The 19,254-nt window shown below is 45.6% G+C and overlaps 1 protein-coding gene across 4 annotated transcripts in view; it reads left to right on the top strand.

Moving 5' to 3' along the window:
* Positions 1–19,254, top strand: part of LOC138758907 (paralemmin-1-like) — a 178,872-nt gene that overhangs the window by 3,184 nt on the left and 156,434 nt on the right. The window contains exon 1 of one of the 4 annotated variants that reach the window (XM_069928495.1): positions 7,197–7,389. The exons of the other annotated variants lie outside the window; for them this stretch is intronic. The gene's annotated coding sequence lies outside the window, so the exon portion shown is untranslated. Of the gene's footprint in view, positions 1–7,196; positions 7,390–19,254 lie in introns of those variants that run through there. 4 annotated transcript variants of the gene reach the window in all.

Below are 19,254 nucleotides of genomic sequence, written 5' to 3'. Positions count from 1 at the left end.
GCAAAACTTCACACCATTTTGCAGCCTATTTTTTACAGCTCGCCCACTGCAAGTTTTGAAAGCCTTCCTTGCTGTCCACCACACCACCAACCTTTGCATCATTTACAAACTTGCTGATCCAATTTGCCACATTATTATCCAGATCGTTGATATAGTTGACAAACAACAATGGACCCTGCACCGATCGCTGAGGCGCACCACTAGTCAGAGAGGCAATCATTTACTACCGCTCTCTGGCTTCTCCTGCAAAGCCAATGTCTAATCCAGTTTACTATCTCATCCCGAGTACCAGGCAGTACCAGGCAACTGAACTCCTTTATCATCCTCCCATGCAGGACCTTGTTAAAAGTCTTACTAAAGTCCATGTCGATAACATCCTTAAAAAACTGTGTTTGGTTAAATATGGCCTGTCTCGCACAAAGCCACGTTGACCATCCCTTAATCAGTCCCTGTCTATCCAAATACTTCTATATCCAATCTCTTTGAAATACCTTTGAATAACATACCGCCTGCTGATGTCAGGCTCCCTGGCCTATAATTTCCCAGATTATTCTTAGATCCTTTCTTAAACAACCAAAACAAATTTAGCTATCCTCCAAATCTCCAGCACATTACCCGTGGCTAAGGATGTTTCAAATGTATCTGCCTGGGTCCCTTCTACACTAGCCTCCTTCAAGTTCCAAAGGAAGACATTGTCAAATCCTGAGGATTTATCAACCTCAAGACAGCAAGCGCCTCTTTCTCGTTAACCTGTATAGATTCCATTACTTCACTGCTTGTTTGCCTCACTTCTATAGACTCCTGACTAAATGCAGATGCAAAAAAAACTAATTTTGGATCTCTCCGATCTATTTTAGCTCTATGCATAGCTGACCACTCTGATCTTCGAGAGGACCAGTTTTGTCACTTGCCAGCCTTTTCCTTTTGATATGCCCATCGACCCATGATGTTGTCTGGAAACCTACTCCACAACAATCAAACCCATAGCCCTCTATTTTTCTTGCTTCCCATGGGCCTACCTAAGACAGGCAGGCCGACAGCATGCACTGGAGCTGTGTTCCACGGTAGCCCCTTTCACACCGCCAAATAAAGTGGGTAGAACCGGCTAATTTAGCGGGACCACAGGAGGTAACCTGGCGGTGTGAAAGGTCCCAACTGGGCAGGGTGAGTAAAAAATTAACTGAGCTCTGATTCTTTGTGGGGGGAGGGGGGGTGGGGTAGTATCAGACCCCAACCGAGTCAACTTGTTAATTGATCTGCGGCAGTGTGAATGCTCAACCAGTTTCACCAGGAACCATTGGTGATGTTAGTGCCTGCATGTGTACATCTGCCTGGTAGTATTATAAGTAATCTTGAGATGATTTTAAAGCTCAGGTACACGCTGACGGCTCCCCTGGCCGCCCTGTGAAATATAACTGCCCAGTAATATTTCACAGGGCAGCTCGTGGGGCTAATGGAGCGTGGCGGTGAAACTGTCACAGGGCAGCCAGCAGGGCAGTCAGCATGTGGCCAGTGGAACTGTCAGTGTGTACCTGTGCTTTTATAAAACCTAATACAATGTAATGCTATGTAAATAATTGTTATACTCTATTGTTTGGGGAATATTGACAAGCTGGTCTGAGGGTTTGCCCAAAGTTTGAACAGTTTGAAGCCCACTGCGGTAGATTTTCCCACGGTCTTTTATACATTGAGTGCGTATGTGCTTTACTCCCGCTACGATTTCACTGCCCTGCGAGTACATAATATGTCACTCGTGACACCGGTGTCTTCTCTGCCTTTTCCCCATATCCCTTAATTCCACTGCTGTGCCAAAATCTATTTAACCTTGTATTAAATATATTTACTGAGATCGCCTCCACTGCTTCAATTGGCAGCAAATTCTGCCCCTCCTCATCTCCATCCGAAATCTACTACCTGAATCTTGAGGCCATGCCCGCTAGTTCTGGTCTCCCCTACCAATGGAAACAATTTACCTACCTCAATCTTATCTATGCCTTTCATAATTTTATTTTTCTATCAGATCACCTTTCATTCTTCTAAATTCCAGCAAGTTCATTCCAAATCTCTCCTCATAGGCCAACCCCTTCATTCCTGCAATCACCTTCGTTCTGTCCGCACTTGTGTCAGGGATGTCCCAGTGACCAACCATTTTGGCTCTGCGTCCCACTCCCATGCTCACATGTCTGTCCATGGCCTCGTACTTTCCCACCAAGGCCCCCCGTAAGTTGAAGGAACAACACCTGATTTTCCATCAGGAAACTCTCCAGCCAGATGACATTAACAATTACTTTTCCAGTTTCTACTAACCTGTTCTCCCTCCTTCCTTCCCCAGTCTTATTTCCCTAAGCTCTGCACCCCCTTTCCTCTCTATTCACCAAACCATCTCTCCTCCCTCACTAACTGCTGTCCCCACCCTCCCTTTTCCACCTCTTACCTGCTGCCATGCTCCTCCCCCTTACCCTTTTTATTCGGATGCCTGCCAACATTTTGTCCCTACCTTGATGAAGGGCTCAAGCACGAAACGTCAGTTCTGTATCTTTATCTTTGCTATATAAAGGACACTATTTGACCTGCTGAGTTTCTCCAGCATTATATTTTTGCTTCAACCTGGCGAACCTCCTCTGCACCGCCTCCAAAGTGCCATCCTTCCACAAGTGAGGAGACCAGAACTGCACGCTGTCCTCCAGATGCGGTCTCACCAGCACCTTGTACAGTTCCACCATAACCTCTCTGCTCCTAAATTCAATCCCTCTAGCAAGGAGAGATAAGTAGAGGACATGGGTTAAGGGTGAAAAAGTTTAAAGGGAACATAAGTGGAGGGGAGGTGGGGGGACTTCTTTCCGGAGAGAGTGGTGGACATGTGAAATGAGCTGCCAGCAGAATTGGTAGCTGCAGGCTCATTTTTAACATATAATAACAATTTGGACAGGTCTTTTGAGAGGGGTACAGAGGAGTATGGTGCAGGAGCAGGTCAGTGGGACTAGGCGGAACAATAGTTTGGCCTAGACGAGAAAGGCCAAAGGACCAATTTCTATGCTGTAATGTTTTGTTCTAATAGTTCAGGTGATGGGGAATCAGAGAGGGAAAATTGGAGTGGGGAGTTCTGAATAGACTGGTAGTTTTTATTTTAACCTACATAAAGGACACTGTTTGACCTACTGAGCTTTTCCAGCATTTTACTTCAACCACCGGGGTCTAGAGTTTTGTGATTTACCACTAGTGTCGGCACAGTTCTGCTTTATTAACAACTTCTTATGCAGCAAGACCTGAGATTTGGCAAGTAATATTTAAACTAAAACCTATCAGATGAAGAGCGTTTCCAAGATGAATATCTAACTGCCCCTCCTTGACATACAATGGCGCCACCATTCTGAGTTTCCCACCATCAACATCTGGGAGTCACCATTAAGGTGGCCGATGCCTCTCAAAGGCTGGGTATCTCTGTGGTGAGAGTTTCACGTCCTGATGCTCAGCGTCCATCAATTGTCTACAAGGCATGATGAGATACACCGCACTTGGCTGGGGAATTTATGCCCCATCAACTCTCAAAAGCCCAATCCTAGGTAATACTGCCAGCTGATGGGAAGATTCTACCACTCTCACCCTTCACTCTCCATGCCACTTGCTACAGTCTGTTGTGTATGAATAACTAGTGATTTCTGTGTGGGTGAGAGCAAGCAGCAAGTCAGGTCAAGGCAGAGTGAGTCGATGTGAAGTGGCAGTGTGTTCCCTGTGTGAGGATTTCTCGCTTTAAGACTGTGGTACGCTGTCGGTCAGAAGCAAACACACAAAACCAAATGACTGTACAACAGGCTTTATTCGATGCAAGCTTCTACGGAGCCAGCTGTGAGGAGAGCTGCTGTAAACTCTGAGAGTGTCTTCGAAGGGCCGGCTCGGGCTTATATCCCGGAGGGTGATTGACACCCGACCGGGTGGGGCTTGGTCTATTCAGGTCGTCAGATTGACAGCCGGCCAGGTGTTGTCTTGTCCCCATGCTCTTCTGCAGGTACAGAGATTGCTGCCTGCAGTAGGCCAGTAGTGTACCACCACAAAGATGTGGGCCTATTGAGTAGTGCAATGTTTTCATGCTCTTCGTATAGTGGATGCTTATCTAAAACACTAAATTCACAGGAAAGCAGGTGGTGATGCTCTATGAGTGGCTCTATGACACATGATTAATGTCATATATGTGATGTCTGTAAATTGTGGGGCTCTGATGCAGAAGCAAAGGACTGGAATGTCGCCCTGTGATCATTAATTTAATCCTCTATTTAAATTAGGATGTAGTTAGTGAAACATGGAAGTCAGCAGACACTGTTATAGCAGTAAAAACACTCAGAAATGCTAGAGGAACTCAGCCGGTCTCGCAGCGTCCAGAGGAGGCCCGACGACCCGGGCCTAAGCCCTTCTTTAAGATATAAGCAAAAAAGCTTTGTTTTTACTACAATCACAGCATCTGCAGACTTCCATGGCTTTTTGCTTATACCACGAAGGAGGGCCAGGTGCGAAACATCGGTAATTTCTCTATGAGATTGGTCGAGTCCCTCCAGCATTTCTGTGCATTTTTATAAGTTAGGACTAGCCCGGTGAACATTTTCTGAAGGTGTGTCAAAGCTCCCTCATCGTGAACTGCAGAGACGTCAAAGGATCTCGGAAAGGATATATTTGTTTGGCGATCCAGCATGGTAACAGGCCCTTCCGGCCCACGGATCCTGGTTGCCCAAATGTGGCCACTTAACCTTCTAACCCTGTACGTCTTTGGCACGTGGAAGGATACCAGAGCACCCGGAGGAAACCCACGTGGTTGCGGGGAGAACGTACAAACTCCTTAGAGGTGGCGCTGTAACTTGAAGCTGGGTGGCAGGCGGAAGATAGATGAGATGGGGTACAGGAGATTGAGGATGGGATGAGATGGGGTACAGCGGATTGAGGATGGGATGAGGGGGTACAGGGGATTGAGGATGGGATGAAAGGGGATGCAGGAGATGGAGGATGAGGTGAGAAGGAGTACAGGAGATTGAGGAAGGGGGTGAGAGAGGGCACAGGGGACTGATGATGAGGTGAGAGGGGCATGGGGGGATTGAGGATAGGAGTACAGGAGATTAAGCATGGGGGAGAGAGGGAGTACAGATGGAGAATGGGGGTGAAGAGTAGGTACAAGGGATTGAGGATGAGATGAGAGAGGGGTATTGTGGATTGAGGATGGGGTGGGAGGGGGTGCAAGGAATGGAGGAGGGGGTGAGAGGGATTCAGGGGATTGAGGATAGGGTGAGAGCAGTACGGCAGATTGAGGATGGTTCAGGGGATTGAGGGTGGGGTAATCTTGGGCTACAGGTAGTCTGCCAGTATATCGACTCCGAACATTGTCCATCCTCTTGGCTCCATGGATTGACCCACAATGAGTTCTTCCATCCGTTTGTTTCCTGCCGTAGATTCCTGCATCACCTGCATTTCGTGTTCATTTCATTACCCCTTCTGTTCATTTGGGAACACATCCCCCGACACACACGTGCCCCGAAACACACGTGCCCCGACACCCCAACAGAGAGTGTCAGCAGCAGATGGCCAAGAGTTGTCTCTGTATTTTGAGGTAGCACTGACGTGCCAGGGGAAACAAGGGAAGCTTGGAACTACCAAGTAACCCAATGGTGTGGGATACAGAAGCCCAAAGCCTTCAGCTCTTGCTGGAGTCACACCATGATTAACAGCCATGTATTTTACTCCTGCTGGTTGTAAGATAAATCTTCATTTTCCAGGTAGATTGGCTGGCAGATGAAGATTAATGGGCTAACTCTGCAGCATTTTAATAAATTCACCATTAGATTAGATCAATAATGTTGTCTCCTTATCATACTTCACCTTTAGCTTGATGACTTGTCGAAGAATTTGCAATCAATTTTCTTTCAATGCAACATTGCAGGAATTTAATCACAATGTTTGAAGAAGGAAAGAACTTAAACCTGCCTGTCCCAATTTATTATCAAAGTATAGTTATGCAGTGCTCACAAGTGGGGTGAGATGGTTGGGAACCCAAGTCTCCCACCATCTGTTTGCCTTGCAGCTGCCAGAGATCCTTTGTGGATGAACGCGTTTGGATTTTCTGTGGCTGAACTTTTTCATTTTAACGGGGATGGAAGAAACTCTCACCACAGTCCGGCATTAACTCAGAAATCTAACTGTGTGCAAGAAATGCCTTGAACATAGAACATTACAGCAGAGTCCAGGCCCTTTCAACCCATGATGGGGCGCTGAGCTGTGTAAACCTGCTCCACAACAATCTTATCCTTCCCCACCTCGCACCCATAACCCTTTATTTTTCTCAGTCATTTGAATGTGCTCACTGTTCCAGCCTCCGCTCCCACCCATGGCAATGCATTCCAGCCACCCACCACTCTCAAAGTAAAAAAAAAACCTTACCGTTGACCTCTCCCTTAAACTTTCTTCCACTCAACTTAAACAGATATCTGGTATTTTCTTTTGTCATCCAAGGAAAAAAAGGACTGGTTGCCAACCCATCTCAGCTCCTCATAATCTTGCTTTCTTTTATTAAGTCACCTCTCTAAAGCTTCCTTTCTGTCATGAGGCAACCATAATTGAATCCATTATTCCACGAGTGGTTTAACTAGGATTTTCTACAACATTACCTCACGTCTCTGGAACTCGATCCCTCAACTAATAAAGTCTTAACACAACCTACGCCTTCTTAATCACTCTGTGAACTTGCACGATAGCCTTGTGGGTTCTATGGACCTGGACCCCAAGGCCTCTCTGTTTCTCCGCGATGATAAGAATTCTGCCAATAACCACCAGGGTCACAAGTGGGAGAATACATTCTGGGCATCAAGGCCTATTTGGGCACGAATTAACAATTCATGGATTGCTATGGGAAAGTAATGTTAATGATGGCGGGGTCTTGGCTATTGAACCTACATTTATTCCACTAACTTTTTAATTAGATATAATGTACATAATGAAGTCCGCAGCAGTATATTGGAGGTGAATTTTGAACACTATTAATCTGGAACCACTGTCATGGAAACAGAATCCCTGATCACTGGAGGGCAATCAAGCCAATTCCCTGTGCTCACTCCTTCTGTTACTGGAACCACAGGAAGGAAACTGCACTCAGCTAAATCAGTGAACTGTTTCCGTGGCTCTTCCCAGCTTTGTTCTGCTGTGAGACTTTCCGCACTAGTAACCAACAGCAGCTAAATGGAGACACGAGGGACACCGAGGATGCTGGAACCCAGGAGAAGTCCATGAGCTGCTGGTGGGACTCAGCGGGTCAGACAGCAGCCGCGGAGGGAGGTGGACGACCAGAAAGCAGGCCACGTGAGCGCCTTTGGCTGCACTTATCGACTTGTCGAAATCAAAAGGCAAGCCGCTCAGGTTAGGAACTAGTTCCACCAGGCAGAGTGGTAAAACGAATCAATGGGGCCTGACAGTGCAGATGAAGAGTGCTGACGTGAAACGTCGACCTTCTATTTCCCACCGCAGATACTGACGGACTCGCTGACCTTCTAGCAGCTCCTTCTTAACCACCGCCAGTTGTTAAATTCTCCGTGGGGGGGGTGATCTAAATACATTGGACATTTTTGCGATCAGAAAGCATTTGCAGGGTTGAGTGTGATGGGACGAAGGCCCCCAACTTTCAATTTTACCCCCTACAATTACCTGTCCCACTCCTGGCCTCCATGAAATGGGAGGAGATTAACATTTGATCAATGAGAATGAATTTATTATCATGTTTATAAGTGCAATGTACTGAAATTCTTACTTGCTGCAGCCAAACATGTCTAAGAGACACCAACCACAGTAATAGATATTCAATTATCCTAGCGCTGAAAGAGATATATAAAGGATAGATAGATATTCACAGTCACAGTTAGTGCAAGAAGAAAACAAAGTGGTGTTTTCAGTGGTGCGTACAGGTGGTGTGGGTGCTCTTGATGGAGTTTTAGGCTTTGTAAGTTTACGTTTGCTCTGCTCACGTTGTCCTGTAAGCCTGGTTAGAACATGATAGTTGATGTAAATCAGACCAACGGGTGAGGTTTTCGACAGTTGGTGTGTCACCTTCGATATCCACGCACCCAAACAGGTCAAACGTAGCTGGACTTTGGCATGTGCTGTCGTGTTGTCTGGTTCGATGGGAACGGAAACGCTCCAAAATGCCAAAATTAAAACAAAGGGCGGCTTTATGTCCGAAACATCTGAGAGTCCAGTGTCGCAGGTTGAGGGATTCATCTCAGTCACCACCTCATTTAGAAGCCTTTGGTGAATGCATGCCTTTGAGATTGATGATGGGGGGGTTCGAGAGGTGACGTTTCTTGGGCCAACCAAAGGTTTCAAAGACAACATGAAAGACTAAGAAGATGCGGGCATGTGCCTCCTGAACAAAGTTGTGTGGTATTTTGCATAATTGTTTCCAGGCATGAAGTTGGCAGTAACTCCGTGCATAATCTGCACATAAAGAATAAAGGATAATTGAACAGTGTCGAGTGTGAATCCAGGGTCAGAGGTCCACCTGAATAAACATTTTTACAGCTAGTGAATAAAGGCCATGTTTACACTTGGGAAATCATTGCTGGTCACAATAACTCCAACCTGTATGAGTAATGTGAGCCTTTATGTTGAAGAGGAATCCTAGTCAATGCATGTGACAGAGGCATGGAGACATTCCAGTGCAGATCAGTGTGTAAAAGTGTTCCTATTATACATGGCTCCATGGCTGAGGAACATTTTCCAAGTTCAGAGCAGTTGTTGGAGAGATTGGGATAAGAGTGGACAGATCTGTTTTGAAGGGAAGATGTCCCAGAAAAATAACTTTCATCTTTTAAGATTAGTAATTACACTGGGCAACGAAGATTTGCTTTTTGAACACTCTTTGGTGAATGTTACGGATTTTGGGCTGCTGATCACGAAATCCTCTCTTTAAAATTTTCCTATCTCTTACTGATCTTTAGATAATTTTTGTGATTTCCTGCCATATTTTAAGTCTGCTGGTCTATTGTCCACAAAGCCAGCTGTTTTGGTCAGGGGCTGTTCTGTGCAGGTGCTAGGCATATGTGGTCTTAGGCCTGGGCATGCTTAATCGGGATAGATGCAGATTTTCTGGGCAACTCAGAGCATCAAGCTGCACCCAGCTGGCTTCAACCATACAAAACATTGAAGTGCAACATGTCGTTGAAAATTGACTTTCCGGATTCGCACTCGCTGCTGATCTGAGAGCAGTCAGTGACATTGCAAACATGGAAAAGTGATATTAGGGCAACTGGAATCCATCAATGCGGGCCGACTCTTGTTGGACAATGACACGAGAGGCATCAGATGCTGAGTACAAACGAAACCCAGTGACCAAACATGTTTAGGTCAGTTGAACTAACACAATGTGTCAGCACCATTGTGCGATTAAACAGGTTAAATTCAATAAAAGTGAATTTAATGTTTCTCCAACTTCCTACGTGAAACAGCAAATTTGAAACGATCTTTGTGTTCAGCTTGAAGTTGTCCATCACAATCCCCAAACTTTTTTCAGGAAGAAAACCTTTTGGGGAAAAAAAATGTCCTGGGCTATGCAAGGTACAGATCTGATTCCAGACAAAAAATAATATTCTGCTGATTGCGGTTCCGAAGTTAGTATAATATCGGTTCACTGGATCAAGCAAATTCTTTGATGTAGTAATCCAAGAGCAGGCAGCGGAATGTGAAAGAACGTGGCTTATTTGGACTTCTCAAAAACTCCTGGTGATTTTTCTCTGAAAAAAACTTAATCAAAATTAAAATTTATAAAAACTGAAGACCAATTACTGATCTTGCTGGGGGGTTGTTTGGACAGTGGAAGGCGGACAATTTAATGCCGTGTGCACTGAGAGCCCAGTATCTTCTCTGTTCATTTTTCTCATTGCCTTTGCTGGTCAATGCAGCTCATTCTGACCGGCCTGCAGTGGTCCCAGGCTTGAAGTCTTGGTAATCTTAAGAGAGCAGAGAGCTCGTGCCCGATCATAATCAAGCAAGTTCCAAAGGGCAGTGAAAAGGAAAGAATTTTAATGGGTTCTTTGGTCTGTTATTTGGTTGTATTGGCTGCTGAAGATGCTCTGGAATATCGGAGAGTGAGGGGAGGCCATGAGAACATAGAACATGACGGCACAGTACAGGCCCTTCAGCCCACAATGTTGTGCTGACCCATATAAATCTTCCCTACCTCACACCCATAATCCTCTATATTTCTTACATCCACGTGCCTGTCTAAAAATCCTTTAACTGTCCCTATTGTACCATCCTCCACCGCCACCCCTGGCAATGCATTCCAGGCACCCACCAGTCTTTGTGTAAAAAGTGTATCCCTGACATATCCCCTAAACTTTCCTCCCTTCACCTTGGTGAGAAGTTTATGAAATTATGAGAGGCATGGATAGGGTTGACAGTCCGAATCTCTCTCCCATGGTTAAAATGTCGAACACCACAGGACGTGTGTAAGGATTTTTTTAAAAATTTGAAGATGCAGGCCCTTCTGGCCCATGACCCCGTGCTGCCTGTGTGACCAATTAACCCCCTTACACCAAACGTGTTTGGTACATGGGAGGAAACTGGAGCCCCCGGAGGAAACACACACACAGGTCACGGGGAGAACGTGCAAAATCCTGATGGACGGTGGCAGATTTGAACACTGGTCCCAATCTCTAGTGCTGTGATGGGGTCGCGCTAACCGAACATGATGGGGGGGGGGCGAGTTTAACGAAGATGAACAGGCAAATTCTTTACCCAGAGAGTGGTGGGTGCCTAGAACAGGCTGCCAAGGGTAGTGGTGGAAGAAGAAAGGATTGTAGGATTTAAGAGGCTACAGGATAAAGATATGAATATGACGGGATTGGGTGGATATCATGTACAGGCAAAGATTTAGATTAATTTGGCATCGTGTTTGGTGCAGACATTCTGGGCTGGAGGGCTGCACTGTTCTATAGTCTAAGGTACATCTATAAAGTGTTGGAGTTTATAAACAGAACTTGCAGACACTGGGACTGGGAGAATGAACAGGGCAGCAATAATGGCAGGGATCAGCTCCTTCAATGAGAGAATTTCAATTCTTTTTTTCTTGGAGTGAAGAGGGACCAGTTAGTGTTGTTTAACAGATCACATTGAGATTCATGCCGTCCTGAGAGGTCAATCAAATTTCAGTTTCTCAGTGCCCTCTGATTAGGCTCAGACCTGGAACATTGTCCAATGGTTGAGAACCAGCCAGGGCCCAGTGCAGCCCTCTTCTCATGTGCCTGGATTGATTAATTGTTTTTATGGTGGCGTAGTGGTTACCGCAAAGCTGTTACAGCGCCAGCGATGGGGACCAGGGTTCGAATCCCAAGCTGCCTGTAAGAGGTTTGAACTGTGTCTGTCTGGGTTTTCCCCAGGGGCTCCGGTTTCCTCCCACCGTTTAAAAACGTACCTGGGGGATGTAGGTCAATCAGTGTAATCTGGTGACACAAGCTCATGTATCAAAAGGGCTGTATGTCTACATTTAAATTTTTTTTAAATGTTTAAATATTTAATAATGGAGGGAAGTTTGTGGAGCATTTTAATATAGAAGCATAATTGATCAAAAATATCCTCATTGCAGCCTTCCTTCCCATCCATATTTATGCCATCAGTAAACCTGAACTCCTACCATCTACCCCCCTCCTCCAAGTCAGTAATACTGAAAGTAAATGAATGAGCATCCAGGGATACTCCCCTTCAGCCTGAAAATCACCCTTTTATTCTGACTCGCTGCCTTGTGTGACGTCTTCAATCCGTATTAACTCACATGCAGGGGGAGCAGTCAGGCAGCACGTGGAGGGGTTGTTGGGAAAGTAGAGGATTTGACAAATAAACTTGCAAGGAGGGACATTGGCAGGAAACAGTGAGCCGGATCTCAGACAATGACGAGGTAAGGTAGGGGAAGGAGATGGAGAGTTTGGTGGTGAGGTGTCAGGACACAGCCTCTCCCTGAGTGTCAGTGGTGCTGAGTTGGAGATACGAGGGAGCATTTAAGTTTCAGCCGTAAATCACCAGCCAGCCTCTCCTGGTTCAAATATGATCATTTTTAAACATTTTGTTTAGACATTTCCATATATCCATATAAAAATTACAGCACGGAAACAGGCCAATTTGGCCCTTCAAGTCCACATTGATCCAAGTACCCTCCTCTAATTCCACCTACCAGCACCCAGCCCATATCCCTCCATCCCCCTCCCATCCATATACTCATCCAACTCTTTCTTAAATGACAAAATTGACCCTGCCTCCACCATCTTTCCCGGAAGCCCATTCCGCACAGTAACCACTCTCTGAGTAAAGAAGTTCCCCCTCATGTTAGTCCTAAACCTTTGCCCGTCAACTCTCAACCCATGATCTCTTGTATCCACCTCTCCTACTCTCAATGGGAAAAGCCTTTCCACATCAACTCTATCTATCCCTCTCATTATCTTAACACCTCTATCAAATCCCCTCAGCTTTCAACGTTCCAAGGAATAAAGACCTAATTTGCTCAATCTTTCCTTGTATTCCAGATGCTGAAATCCAGACATTTTTGTAAATCTTCTCTGCACTCTCTCTATCTTGTTAGACATACAGCACAGTATATTCGGCCCACAAGGCAATCCTGCCCAATTTACACCCCGTTAACCTACACCCCTGGTACATTTTGAAGAGTGGAGGAAACCGGAGACCCCGGAGAAAACCCACGCAGACTCGGGGACAATGTATAAACTTCTTACAGACAGCGCGGGATTCGTACCCAGGTCCAGTCCCGATCCATGGCGCTGTAAAGACATTGCTCTAACCACTCCGTCAACGATGCTATGGCCAAGAAACGATTCCACCTCCTTAGAGGCCAAGGTAATTCGGCGTGCTCCCAAGCTCTCTCCGCAACATTTGTCGATCCTCCGTAGAAAGTATCCCAGCAGGGTGCATCAGAAGTTTGGATGGGGACCAAAGACCACTAGAAACTGCAGAGAGTTGTGAAAGCAGCTCAGGCCATCATCAGGCCAACCTCCCCTCCATTGATTCTGTCTGCACTCCCTGCTAACTTGGGAAGGCAAGCAGCATTTTAAAGGACCCATCCCACCCCAGTTGCACTCCCTTTTCCCTCCCTCCCCCCCCCCCCCCCCACTTCCCTTTGGGCAGAAGATGCATTGTTTAAAAATGCATGACATGATTTGGGGAGAGATTCTTTATTATCTTGGTGGTCAGGGAGGGGGTCCAAATGTAGATGACTCGGTGGCCCTCATGATGCTCTGGTTAAAGTTGGCGTCATACTACATAGAGTAAAGCATCTGTGTGTTGGGAAGGGTTTCACTTGAGCTGTGAATGTCAGATCCAATGGGGGTCACAAATCCATGCAAAGACACTACTGCACATGCACACCCTGAAAACCATAGACTTGTAGAAATCCACTAACTGGTCATGACTCAGTGGGTAGGGAGGAGCTTCCAGTGCCACTCATTAACATGCTTTGGACATGCTGCCTTCTGACTGAGATTTAAACTTTGGGCTTGCCCATTCCCTTCGGTGTCTGTGAAGGTTTGAAATAAACTGTTCTGGAACCTAGAAGAAGCTGTACCCTCTGCCCGAAGGTACCAGTGAGAAGAGGTTGTGACCAAGCTGATGTGGGTCCTTTATGGCTGCCTCCTTGAGGCAGTAACTCGCGCAAATGTTTTCTATGGAGCCTGTGATGGGCCTGGCTGCGTTTGTTACCTTCTGCATTCCTGGACAGTTGAATTCCCAAACCAGGCTGTAATGTAACCCGTCAGTATAATTTCCAACAGTGCACCACCAGAGGTTTGACAAAGTTGCCGACGACATGCCAAGTCTCTTCAGCCTTAAGGAAATATTAGCGGGAAACAGGAGGCTTTGATGGGTCATCAAGTACAGTAAAGGAAAGAATAGAAAGAAATGATGGAGACAGGCGAGCAGCAAGGCAGGAGATGAATCTGCAGCAGGAAGACTGTCTAGACTCACAATGAAACAAGCCATCTGTAACTAATACACTGATCTATTAATTCTGTCAAACACTGCTGGCCACTATCAAATTATTAAAGCTCTGAATTGAATTCTTCTATAAACGTTGTTACAAATTTGCTTTCATCATTGCTTGAAAAAGATCACAGCAACCCTTTCTATTCAAAACGGTCCATCGTTACTTTGTGGATTGGTAAATGTATGCATGCTATTTCAAAAAATAATTTTAGACATACAGCACTGTAACAGGCTGTTCTGGCTCATAAACCTGAGCCTCCCAGATACACCAATTAACCTACTAACCCCCTACACTTTTGGAGGGTGGGAGGAAGTCCATACAGGCCACAGGGAGTATGCACAAGCTCCTCACGGATAGCAGCGGATTCGAACCCAGATTGCCTTGTGCTAACCGTTATACCGAACATTCCTCCTGGAGTTTTTCTACAATTCAGTTTTTTCAATATTCTAAGCCATCCCAAGATCCACAAACCCATATTGTCCTGATAGACCTGTTGTTTCCTCATGCCCCTTCCCCACCAAACTGGTACAATTTTACGTCGACTCCATTTTGTTCTCCCCATTCCAGTCTCTTCCAGCCTACATACCTCATCATGCCTCGCATCACCTCCATGACTTCCAGTTCCTTGAACTTAATCGCCTCATTTTCACCATGGATGCCCATTCTCGGTGCACCTCTATCCCCCATACTGAAGGTTTCAAAACCCTTAATTTCTTTCTCAGCAACAAACCCAACCAGTCTCCCTTCACCACTGCCCTCCTCCAGCTGGCAGAACTTGTTCTCAACCTCAGTAACTTCTCCTTTGCCTCATTCCACTCTCTCCAAGTCAAAGGTATAGCCATGGGTACCTGTGTGGGTTCCAGCTATGCCTGCCTTTTTGTGGCTACGTTGAGTAATCCATGCCACAAGTCTTCACAGACAAGGCTCCTCAACTCTTCCTCCACTACATCGTCAACTACATTGGTCCTGCTTATTGCATCAATCGTCAATGTTATCCCCTTTGCTGCTAAGTTTCTCCCCAATCTAACTTGGTCCATCTTTGGCAACACTCTCCCTTTTCTCCATCTCTCTGTTTCCACCTTGGGAAACAAACTCGCTACAGATACTTTTGACCATCCACAGATACTTTGATTGTACCTCTTCACACTCTGACCCCTGTAAGGATTCTTCCTGCCCCATGAGCCTTTGGTACCCAACTACCCCAATTAACCTCCAACCCGGCAGGTTTTGAAGTGTGGGAGGAAACCAAAACACCCAAAAGAAACCCATGCAGACATGGGGAGAAATACAATTTTCTTGCAGGCAGTGCTGGATTTGCCTTCCCCACCTTTTTATTCAGCCACCTGCCTGCCTTTTGATCATACCTTGTTGAAGGACTGAAACACTGGTTATCTTTTGCTTCCTATAGATCAGTGGTCTCAATCTTTTTTCTTTCCATTCACGTATCACTTCAAATATTCCCTATGCTATTGGTGCTCTGTGATTGATAAGGGATTGCTTAAGATGGTACATGAGTAGGAGGGAAGGTTGAGAATCACTCCTCTAGATCCAATTGTTACTGAAACATTTTGCTTGAGAAAAATTGTCATTGGCCCATTTCCTTTGGAGTTACGAAACCATGCACATAATGAGTCAATGAGGGACGATTAAAACAGTGGTTTTCCATCTTTATCTTCCCACCACATACCACCTTAAGCAATCCCTTACTAATCACAGAGCACCAGTGGCCTAGGGAATACTTAAGGTGGTATGTGAGTGGAAAGAGAAAGGTTGAGAACCACTGCCATTGATGCTGTATGTCCTGCTGAGTTTGTCCAGCACTTTTGTGAATTGTTCTTCAATCACTGGGCCTGCAGACTTTGCTTGCTTCACAACTTCTTGGTGAATTTCCTCTGCACCATCTCCAGTCCGATCTCATCCTTCCTATAGTGTGGTAACCAGAAGGGTACACAGTACCCCAAGTATGGCCTAACCAGAGTTCTGCGAGATTGCAATTCACTCTGACACCTTGGTGCACCCCCTTCCTATTCCACAGTGCTTCCCAGGTTAGTCCCAGCTAGCCTCTGAACAATCGCACTGCATTTCAGAACTCGGGTTTTGATGTAATAGACGGCATTAGAATGGAGGCACTAGCACTGTGTCTTGTATTGAAAGCATACAGAACTGCCCAGTCAAGCAATCAAATGCCATTACAATCCTTCAGTCACCTTCTCTGAATCCGCATAGGTTGCTGTTGAAGTGACAGCCTTTCCTTGCGAAGTTCCTGTGGAATTCATGACACAGAACATATCTCGCAATCCATCTTCCCAATCCGCATCCATGTTGAACTGCCAAATACTGTCACTGGGTTAGCCTTGTGAGTAAAAGGGGAGTGAATAACGAGTGTCGTCACTCTCACTTCAGAGTCAGGATGTGATGGGTCAGATTTGTTTCGAGCTGTTTCCCAGCTTGCGTCGCTGAAGGTCTCTCCCCAGTTTCACCTGAGCATTCTGGAGGTGGCGTCATCTTAGAATGATCATCCAAGCTGACCTTCCTCTCCTTTCTGCTCGTCCATCACTGGGTTAGTTTCGACTGACAGTGGCGAAGCTGCCCCTCCAGATTGGGAGAACGTTTGGTGAAGTGATCAGTTCTCATGTACGGTTGTTCCATTAATAAGGGTTAGGGTTGACAGATACTTGGAGGGGAGGGAGAAGGGAGTGGAGAGAACATTTGTTAAATCTTTTCCCTGGAGATTAAAGCGTCAGCTTGTATCCGGAGTTTGTGGTTGAGTTTTCCAATCTTGTGTCGTTCCCTGTTCTGTGTTCTTAACTAGGGCCTTCGTTCCCTCCCATCTGTGAATCATCCTGAGCATCTCTCACTGGATGGCATGGAATCATGGACAGAAATGGCCTTTTTTGCCAACCTGGCCAGCAATCTAGACCCAGCTGTTCCCCTCGTCCCACCAGTTCCATATCCATCGTGTCTCTGCCACGTTGTGTATGAATCAAATCCAACAAGGCTGTTTCAACCACCCCACGCAGCAACCATTCCACATCCCCAGCACTCTCTGTGGAAACTTTATCATAGAATCATAGAAAATAGGAGCAAGAGGCCATTCAGCCCTTTGAATCTGCTCCACCATTGTATCCGATCATGGCTGATCATGTGACATCAGTATTCTGTTCCTGCTTTCTCTGTCTACTCCTTAATCCCTTTAGCTATAAGGACCACATCCAACTTCCGATTTGAATATATCAAATGAACCAGCCTTAACAATTGATAAGGACTTCCACTCGTCCACAACTATGAGTGAAAAAGTTTCTCTCATCTCAGTCCTAAATGATTTCCCCCTTATCCTTAGACTATGGTCACTTGTTCTCCAACATCAGGAACATTCTTCTTGCATTTAACATACAACAAATCAGCACAGTACAGGCCCTTCGCCCCTCAATCTTGTGCCAATTCAGATATGCCTTCCTAAAACAAAAAGTTCTAATCCTGCCCTGTCCCGTAGCTCTCTATTTTTTTTCATCCATGTGTCTGTCTAAGAGTCTCTGAAATGCCCCCAATGTCAGAATCAGAATCAGGATTTATTGTCATGAACAAGTCATGAAATTCGGTGTTCTGCAGCAGCGTCGTAGAGTAAACATTCATATTGTAACCATCTTACGACCTTACTATAAAAAATAATAACAATATTAGAGCACGAAGAGTTAGGCCATGTCTGTGGTTCACTGATCATTCAGGAATATGATGGCAGCGGGGAAGAAGCTGTCCTTGTGCCGCTGAGTGCTGGTCTTCAGGCCCCTGTACCTTTTCCCCGATGGTAGCAGAGTGAAGAGGGCGTTGCCCGGGTGGTGGTGGGGGTCTCTGAGGATAGAGGCTACTTTTTTAAGATGCTGCCTCATGTCGATGTCCTCGATGGAGTGAAGGCTGGTGCCTGTGATGTGGCAGGCCGAGTTAACAACCCTCTGGAGTTTATGTTTCAGCTTCCACCACCATCCCCGACAAGGCAACATGTTTAGTCCAGTCATAATTTTATATGTCATTGTGAAATTCTCTCTCATCCTACTAAATTCCAGCGAGTGTAACCCTGGTCTATCCAACCTTACTTCATCTGTCAGTCCTGCCATCCGAGAAATCAGTCTGGCGAACCTGCGTTGGACGCCCTCAACAGGAAGAATGTCCACCCTCAGATTAGGAGACAAAAATCATTGCCTCATCAAGGCAGTAAGAAACTTTGCTTCTACAAAACCTCTTGCAATAAACTCCAAATTACCATTTACCTTCTTCACCACCTGCTATGAAATTTATTGACTCGGGGAGTGTAGTGCGTCGAATGACTCAAAGACTTGTTGGCTCAAACCAAGGCTTTTATTAACAAAAGACTGGATCATAGTACTTCGAGGTCGACCAGTCCACACTGACCTGGGTCTGTTTAGGAGCAGTCCTTTATGACCTGCCAGTAGGCGTGGCTACGGCTCTCAGCCAATCATTATCGCTACATGTAAATATATAAGTGGTGATAGGATCCCATACTATTACAGGGTGGTATTCATAGATTTATTCCCCCTTCTTTAGACTTACTATCCTCTCTGTTTAGGCAAATGAGGATTGATATCCCTAATTCCTATGGGTTTTATAGTGTAGACACAAAATTGTGGAGGCACAAGAGATTGCTGGTGTTCGAATCTGGAGAACTGCAGAAATCCAGAAGCAGGGTTTCAACCTGAAATGTTGACTATCCTTTTCCCTCCATTGATGCTGCCTGATTCATTGAGTTTTTCCTGACCCAAAATTGTTGTTCTCTGGTTCTGGCATCTGGAACCAGGAGCCTGTCTCAAAATAATGAATGGGCCATTTAGGGCGGAGAAGATGCTTTTCAACCCAGAGCTGGTGAAACTTGGGGGCGGGGGGTCCTCCACCCGAAGGCTGCGAAGGCACAGTCGCTCAGTAGATTCAAAACACAGATTAAAAGGTTTGTTGGATATTAAGAGAATTCAGATTTTTCAGATTTCTGATTTATTGTCAGAGCACATATATCACATACTACGCGGAGATTCTTTTTTCTGTGGGCAAGACAGAATCGCCACTTATTGGTAGTGCAAAAAAAAACCCTGTACACAGCGTATACATGTAAACAGATAACAAATGTAAACAAACTGACTGCGCAGTACAGAGAGAACAAAAGAAATTCAATAATGTGCAAAGCCAGAGTCCTTAAATGAGCCCCTGATTGAGTTTATTGTTGAGGAGTCTGACAGTGG

This window comes from Narcine bancroftii, chromosome 3 (genome assembly GCF_036971445.1).
Source record: "Narcine bancroftii isolate sNarBan1 chromosome 3, sNarBan1.hap1, whole genome shotgun sequence".
Classification (NCBI taxonomy): Eukaryota; Metazoa; Chordata; class Chondrichthyes; order Torpediniformes; family Narcinidae; genus Narcine; species Narcine bancroftii.
Note: the sequence above shows the minus strand (reverse complement) of the source record. Positions and strands in the feature narration are given on the sequence as shown.